This window comes from Petaurus breviceps, unplaced genomic scaffold, assembly GCF_028583685.1.
Source record: "Petaurus breviceps papuanus isolate PSGF00001 unplaced genomic scaffold, PetGlider_PUasm1.0 90925, whole genome shotgun sequence".
Lineage (NCBI taxonomy): Eukaryota > Metazoa > Chordata > Mammalia > Diprotodontia > Petauridae > Petaurus > Petaurus breviceps.
The window spans coordinates 12962051-12970920 of NW_027187380.1; the positions used below are offsets into that span (position 1 = coordinate 12962051).

Genomic DNA, 8870 nt, shown 5'->3' on the forward strand with positions numbered 1-8870 from the left:
AAACCATACTAATAGGAAATAGTTAAATTAGAGATGGTTGACAGATTCTTGTAAAGTACTTGAGAATGTTAGCAATTTCCCCAAAATATTTTAAAATAAAAAAACAAATTCATATAAAATCACAACAAATTTAACTGACATCTTTCAAGGAAAAAATCAGATATTGACTCAATTTGCCACTTTTCCCCCAAATGTTTCTATGAAATAAAGTTACAAATCGTAATGCCTGAATTTTAAAACAATTATCTGACTGAATTAACCCTTTAAAATATATAGTATTTTGGGGCGGCCAGGTGGCTCAGTGAGTAAGAGCGCCGGCCCTGGCATCGGGAGACCCGGGATCGGTTCCGGCCTCAGATACTTGGCACCCACACAAAATAACTGGCTGTGTAACCTTGAGCAAGTTACTTAACCCCAATTGCTTAAAAAAAAAAATATATATATATATATATATATAGTATTTTTAAAAAGAAAAATGATAGAGGAAATACTAATAACATAGATCAAACTTTAAAAACATTTTTTTCAAATACAGTATTATTAAACTCCATGAATGTGCACTATTCTAAATCATGTCAACACTGAAAAACTAACTTGAATTGAAATTTTCCACAAAGTGCAAGACTGCAAATAAAACATCTGGTTTGTAGTTTGCCTACTTCAGTACGGGCTTTCATTAGTATTAATTGATGGTCTTTCAGAAATCCATTAATGCAAAAGAATTTTCAGGGCTGAAAGATGGAGCCATCATCAATGATGTGGGATTGAATCCACATACACATTGAGCTTCATTTTATTGTCAAGAATTTGAACAGGCTGCTACATGGATGGAAGGTGTTCAGATTCCAGCTTTGATCAGAATTTAACATTATCTCAAAAGTACCTATTGACATACAACTGGTTCTCAGTCATGTTTATTTAGGAAGAAAACCATCACTAATACTTGTATATTATTTCCTTGACTCCAGTGCCAGATGCTTAGAGTTTGCATTCCAAAGAAAGCAAAAAAAAATTCTTGCCCACAATTATCAAGCCTATTAATAGTGGTTTGAAGGCAAACAAGAGAGATGCTTTATATACTGTATTTATATATTGGTTGAGGGAGATAGTTCTCTCTTACAATCAGGATGTCTAGTACTACTGGCTAATACACGTAGTACTCCTCAAACACTCATCTATAACCTCAGGAAACACAGATATGGAGTTTAAGCAATGGCCTTGTCACATACTACACCTTGGAGAGTATCTGGCATGATTGCTGCCATGAATAGGAGCTGCAGGGAGCCTCATCAGGCTCACAGCTCAGAGGCAAATCTGGTAGCTTCTGTGAACTAAGCCTGGTACAGTGAGCATTTCCATATACATAGAATAGAAACTGCAGATTGTAATGGAACTTCAAATCTGTATTACCTATATCTGACTTTTCTTTTTAAATACATAATTTCAACCTATCATTTTCAAAGTTGTCCTACTTGTCTGTTTCTTTCTGACCTTTCTTCTGTTCTCTGCATTAAAAAAAATTCTTCAATAACCCTCTTTTTTTTTTTTAAAGCTACTCTCTACCTATCAGCCCTTTCCTTCCCCACTCCCTATGAGGGGGAAAATCTTTTGAACAAACATGAATAGTCAAATAAAACAAGTTTCCATATTGACTGTGTCCAAAAATATATAACTTAGCCTTCATCTTGAGGTCCTCACATCCCTATTAAGAGGTGGGTAGTTTGTTTCATCATTAATCCTCTGGAATCAGAATTTGTCACTACATTGATCAGAGTTCTCAAGTTGTTCAAAGTTATTGGGTTGTTTTTTTTCTAAATAATGTTGTCATTGTATACATTATTCTGGTTCTGCTCACTTCACTCTGTTTCAGGTTATAGCAGGTTTTTCCCAGCTTTGTCTAAAACCATCCCTTTGGTCATTTTTTACAGCCACCCTCTTTTCCTATTTCTTCAAACTGTTTTTTATAATATTGGAATTTTTTTTCTTTGTATGTGTTGCATCCCATCCTTACTCACTCCCAACTTGTACATGCACTCATAGTTGGGTTCTATAGATAACCCTGTGGGTGATGATTTGTAAGCCTGTAGCTTACAAGCCGTTGTTGGTGTGCTTTCCATTAACAATAAGTCAGTAGACTCAATTAGCTCTTAGGAAAACTATTTACTTCAATATCATATCATTAACAGTAGTTAAAAGCAGCCCTCCCCCAAAGAAAAAATTGGTATGATATCTCCAACAAATATACAGATTCAGGGTGAGAAAGTGGCACAAATCTAAAGTATGATGGTAGTGAGACACATATGTACAGAACACATGTGGACAAGACAACTCACAAATCTGAAAATATGGGTCTTTGATGACCTTTTTTTATTTCTAGAGAGTTTTCTTAAACTTTAATACAGGGCATGGTACCAGGGTCTATGATGAATGAGTCATTCTGTTCCTCATTTGGACTTACTCCTTGTTAGGGCATGGTATTTCAGCTGGATAAGTATCTCAGTTGGGTTTACATATCTTTACAGGGTCTGACATATCTGCTGGATAGGTTGATCTGTTGTCAGGCTGGACTGTACTGGGCAAGTCAGATACTGGATTAGCTCTCCACTAGACACTGCTACTCTATTAGATGGGTTGATCTAGATTTCCTGGACCCATGCTTCAGTGGGAGGCTTCAATGGGCTAAATTCAAACTAAGCCTGTTGATACTGAGCTATTTCAGAAGGTATAGAGATCCTAGAATTGGCAGAAGCCTCTATAGTTCTGGTACTTCAGGACTTTAGCTATAAGATTTGTCACCACCTAGTTGGTGGGAGGTGGGGGGAAAGGGTATAAGAGAAGCAAAGCTTTTTGTCAACTCCTTCTGGTTCAGAGCTAGATTCTCCTGATGAGGGATCTTGCTCTAACTTATGGTGACCATCCATTATAGTTTCCAAATTTTTATTGATCTATGAAAATTAATTGCTGGTGGGAAAGTGGTAAGGAAGTCGCTGCTATAAGTACAAGTTTGTTGTCTCTTCTGACTTCTTCATATTCAACTGAACTACTCAAAACCTCAAACCCCTTCAAGGTATTTTGTTGTTGCTCAGTTATTTCAGTCTAGTCACACCATCTGGGGTTTTCTTGGCAAAGATACCAGAGTGGTTTGCCATTTCCTTCTTCATTTACATTTGAAAGTACCTCATCCTTACATCTCATTATCTCTATCTCTTCCCCCTTATGACCATCTACTTTGCTAAGGTCTAAAAAGGATACATTTTTTTACAGATAATGATACATTTAGTTTTCTAATATAAATTTTATTGATATTTTTACATGATTTATTTTTTTCTATTATGTCTCTCATCCTGCTTCTTCCTAGAGGGCCATCCCTTATGTTAAAGAATAAAAGAAGAGGAAGAGAGAAAAAGAAAAAATTAACCAATATATGTAAAAAGTCTGATATATATAGTGTTCCATGCCCATGGACCTTGAAAAGAAGTGGGCAGGGCATCTAGGTGGTGCAGTGAGTAAAGCGCTGGCCCAGGAGTCAGGAGGACCTGAGTTCGGATCTGGCCTGAGACACTTAATACAAAAAAAACTAGTGTAACCTTGGGCAAGTTACTTAACCCCAATTGCCCTCCAAAAGGCAAAAAAAAGAAAAAAAGAAAAGAAGTGGGCAGAGGTATCTTCTAATATAACTTTTTTAGGCTCAAGCTTGGTCACGGTTTTGCAGTATTAGGTTTTGATTATTTCATTGTTGTTATATCCTTTTATATTGTTGTAGTTATCGTGTATATTGTATATTATACAATATATTGTATATATTTTTTCAGGTTACCATTCATTTTATTTTTCATCGGTTCACATGTCTTCCCATGTTTCTCTGTATTTCTCATGTATATAATTTCTTATAGCACACTGACATTTCATTACATTCATGTAACCACAACTTTTGTAGCCATTCCCCAATCAATGAACTTTGTTTCATGTTCTTTACTACCCTAAAAAGTGCTATCATAAATATTTTGGTGTATATAGAGCTTTTGTTTTTGTTATTGGTCTCCTTGAGGCATGTGCCTGGTAGTGGAATTTCTAGTTTAAAGAGTATGTACAGCATAAAAAGCAACTGTAATAGGCTTAAGAAGTGTGATCAATACAATGACAAAATATGTCTGCAGAGAACCCTTGATGAAGTGTTACGTACCTCCTGACAGAGAGTTGATGGATACAAGATGAAGAAATAGACATATATTTTTAGACTATGTGAATTTGTTTTACTTTACTCAGCTTATTTGTTATAAAACTTAGTAGCAATATCATTGGGTCAATGTATATTAATAACTTGGGGAATATTTCCAAATTGTTTTCCAGAATGTTTTCCAACCATTTTCAGAATGGTTAGACTAGTTCACAGTTTTACCAATAGTGCATTAGTGTACTTATTTACCCATATCCCTCCAGCATGTGTTATTTTCTTTTTTTTGTTATCTTAGTCTTATGAATATGAGATGGTAACTAAGTTGTTTTCATTTTCATTTCTGTAATTATTAGTGACAGAGCATATTTTCACATAACTTTTGAGAGCTTTGATTTCTTCTTCTAAAAATTGTTTATTCTTATTCTTTGACCACTTATTAAGTGAGGAATGACTTTTATTCTTGTACATTTGACTTAGTTCCCTATATATTTTACAAATGAGACTTTTGTCAGTATAAACTTGCTATAAAAATCTTTCCCCATCTTCCAGCTTTTCTTCTTCTAACTTTAGCTGTATTGTTTTTGTTTCCGCAAACACTTTTTAAATTTTATGTAATCAAAATTATCCATTTTACCTCCTATTATCTTCCATATCTCTTGTCTGGTCACAAACTCTTCCCCTATCTATGTCAGGTAGTTTCTTTCATGCTCCACTAATTTGCTTATATCACCTTTTATATCTAAATCATGAACCCATTTTAAATTTATCTTGGTATATGGCATGAGATATTGCTCTAGGCCTAATTTCTGCCAGATTACATTGCAGTTTTTTCGACAGTTTTTGTCAAATATTGAGTTCCTGCATCAATAGCTGAGATCCTTGAATTTATCAGACATTAGGTTACTGTGCTCATTTGCTTCTGTATATTGTGTACGTAATCTATTCCACTGATCAGCCTATTTCTTACCTAGTAACTTTTTTTTTTATGATGACAGCTTTGTAGTATAGTTTTTGAGATCTGGTACTTCTAGGTCCCCTTCCTTCCTATTAAAAAAAATTCCCTTAATATTCTTGAACTTTTGTTCCTCCAGATTAATTTTATTATTTTTTTCCAACTTCATAAAGTAATTCATTGGTACTTTTTATTGGCATGACATTGAATGAGTAAATTAATTTAGGTAGTATTGTCATTTTTATTATATTGGTTTGGCTTACCCATAAACAATTTCTATTTTTCCAGTTATTTAGACCTGTTATTATTTGTGTATTGTAATTGTGTTCATAGAGCTCCAGTGTGTGTGTTGGCAGTGTATTTTATTCTGTCTGTGATTATTTTAAATGCAACTTACCTTTCTATCTTTTCCTGCTGGCTCCTTTTTTTTCTTTTGCAATATACAGAAATGCTAATAATTTGTGTGGGTTTACTTTCTAGTCTGCAACTTTGAAGTTATTGATTGGTTGTGTGTTTTTTTTTTAAAGCACTTGGGGTTAAGTAACTTGCTTAAGGTTACACGGCCAGTTATTTCTGGGTGTGGTGCTAAGTATCTGAGCCCAGATTTGATCCCATGTCATCCTGACTCTGGGGCCAGTGCTCTTACTCACTGTGCCACCTGGCTGCCCCTATTAATTGTTTTGATTATGTTTTTAGGTGACTTTCTAAGATTCTTTAAATAAACCATTATACCATCTATAAAAAGTGATAGTTTTGCCCCACACCAAGGTTTTAGCCCCAGGGCGGGCCTGACCAGCCTCTGGCTGGAGGTGTGGGGGGCTATTGATATCCCGTCCTCTCACTTACCCATAGTAAGTCTTCGGTCGTCACCGGCCTCCTAGGAGGAATTACCACCGGCCTCCTAGGAGGAATTACCAGACAGAGCACCCGAGGCTTGCAGGAGTTGTTTATTCAGGCTCAGCTACATCGCGACAAAAGAGACCTGACTTCCGTATCAGAGCAATTTATAGGTACACATAGCCAATCATCTTCTACAGCTCTATTCATTACCTTTTAAGGTCATACATCAAGCAAGCAGGCACTAGCCCATATACCATTACTTCCTGGCCCCCAACATGGAGGGACTCCAGATCACCAGCAGCTGTGGCCATTTCCAGAATTATCAACACACAGATGCTAAGGACAAAGTGAGAGGTCAATGCAGTATGGACTTTGGGACCCAGTAGTTGGGAGTACGTTGGCTTTTCCCCCCAGGGCAAGAAGTTGCTGAGGGCAGCCCCTGCCACATGGCAGCTTCAGCTCCTGACCTGAAGACTGTAGGGGCACCAAGCAACCAGTATGAGGGGTAATTGCTCTTGCTTTAACCTTCTTGGATATGGATTGTGGTCTAGGGTGGAGGTCCTGGGCTATGTGTCCAGCTTGCCAGAGCGTGTGGAGGCTTCAGAGAGGGCACCCAACTAATATCTCCAGGAGCTGAGGAAACCCCATTGTTTGGTACGAAGCTCCCCTGTCTGGTAGCAGAATCCTACTGTGGCAAAAAGCCCAAAAGCCAAGTAATTGAGTGGCAACATGACCAGGCAAAGGAAACAAAGCAAACAGAAGAATCCAACATTCAACTCCTATTTTGGGGACAAAAAGGGTCAAAGCATGGAACAGGAGGAAGACAGTGAAATCAGAACTCCTGCACCAAAAGCTTCAAAGGAAAATATGAGCTGGTTACAGGCCATAGAGAACCTTAAGAAGCAGACAAGAGAAGTGGAGGAAAAATTGGGAAGACAAATGAGGACAATGCAAGAAAATTACAAAATGAGAGTCAACAGCCTGACTGAGGAAAATGACACCTTAAAAAACAGACTAACTCAAATGGCAAAAGAGGCTCAAAAAGGCAAAGAGTGCCTTAAAAAGCCAAATTTGCCAGATGAAAAAAGAATTCTCAAAAGCTCACTGAGGAGAATCATTCCTTCAGAATTAGACTGGAGCAAATGGAAGCTAATGACTTTATGAGAAATCAAGATGCTGTTAAAAAGTTATAGTTTTATTTTTTCATTGTCTTTGCTAATTTCTTTTTCTTATTTGCTGTAGCATTTCTAGCACAATATTGAATAGTAATGATGACAATAGATCTCTTTGCACTTTTTTCACCTTTGATCTTACTAGAAAGGCTTCTAGATTATGCCTATTTAAGATAATGCTTTACCTTCGTTTTAGATAGTTCTTATCATTTTAAGAAAAGCTCCATTTATTCCTGTATATTCTAGTATTGTTAATAGGAATGGGTACTGTTTTTTGTCAAAAGCTTTTTCTGTACCTATTGAAATAATAATGATTTTTTTGTTGTTTTTGTTATTAATATGGTCAATTATGCTTATAGTTTTCCTAATATTGAACTAGTCCTGAATTCCCAGTATAAGTCCATCCTGATTCTGGTATATTATTTTTGTGATATATTGCTATATTCTCCTTGATAATATTTCACTTTAAATAGTTGCATCTCTAAATGCAGATTGAAGAATTTTTTTTAATTTTATTTTTCTTCTGTTGGTTTTTTTTTCTGGTCTGTTTTTTCTTTTGCAACATGGCTAATATTGAAATACATCTTATATAACTTCACATGTATAATCTATATCAAGTTGCTTGCTTTCTCAAGGAGAGGTAAGAGGAGGAAAGCAGGGATAGAATTTGGAACTCAAAATTTTAAAAAATGAATGTTAAAAAATTTTTTACATGTAATTAGAAAAAAATAAGAGACAAAGAAGTTTGTATCAATATTCATTAGGGAAATTGCTCAATAGTTTTCTTTTTCTCTCTTGACTCTCCCTATTTTAGGTAGCAAGACTACATTTATGTTATAAAAATAATTTGATAGAACTCCTTTACCTTTCCCCCCCACCAGTTTCTATAGTATTAAAATTAATTGTTCTTTCAAAGTTTGGTACAATTTGCTTATAAGTCCATCTAGTCCTGGGCTTATTTAAGTATTCTATTTCCTGTTCTATTAATCTGGGCAGTTTATATTTTTGTAAATATTCATCCATTTCATTAAGATTGTTCATTTTATTGGCATAGAGCTAATAATTGCTTTTATTTCATCTTCATTGGTTGTAAAGTCACCTTTAAAATTTTTCATACTGGTAATTTGATTTTCTTCTTTCTTTTTTTTTTAAGATCAAATTAGCCATGGCTTATCAATTTCCTGTTCCCCTTATCCCCCAAACACCATCTCCTAGTTTTATTTATTAGTTTAATGGCATTGTTGTTTCAATTTTTGGTTGTCTTTCCTTTGATTTTCAGGATTTCTATTTTGGTATTTAATTGGGAGAAGGGACAAGTTAATTTGTTTGTTTGTTTTTTAACTTCAATGCTGTAATGGAAATGCAAATTTAAAGATCTTCCCTGCCCCTAGGCTAAAGTGCACCTGGAGGCTGGGGTGGGAGGCTTGTTTTTCAGTAGATACTTCTTGATTGGCCAGTGGGTCCAGAAGGTTGTTACATTCTCTGAGCCAGGAGAAGGCTATATAAGTCCTGATGTGAGGCTTTGCTTTGGGGGCTCACTTTGAGAAGTGTTCTGTGATTTGATCAGATGAAACTCTGAAAAGCCATTGTTCAGAGCCCCCCCGGCGTTGAAACCCAGATGTTGTTTGGTATGGATGTAATGGCTGGACAGTTTGGAAAGCTGTCTACTTGATCTGTTTCTGTCTTGATAATTCTGCCTGTATACTTTGAAGTTCGGGGTGCTGACCTT

At 35.9% G+C, this 8870-nt stretch overlaps 1 pseudogene; it reads right to left on the reverse strand.

The window, feature by feature from the left end:
- Window positions 1-750: 750 nt before the first annotated feature.
- Window positions 751-2117, reverse strand: LOC138152780 (thioredoxin reductase-like selenoprotein T pseudogene; annotated as a pseudogene).
- Window positions 2118-8870: the final 6753 nt, after the last annotated feature.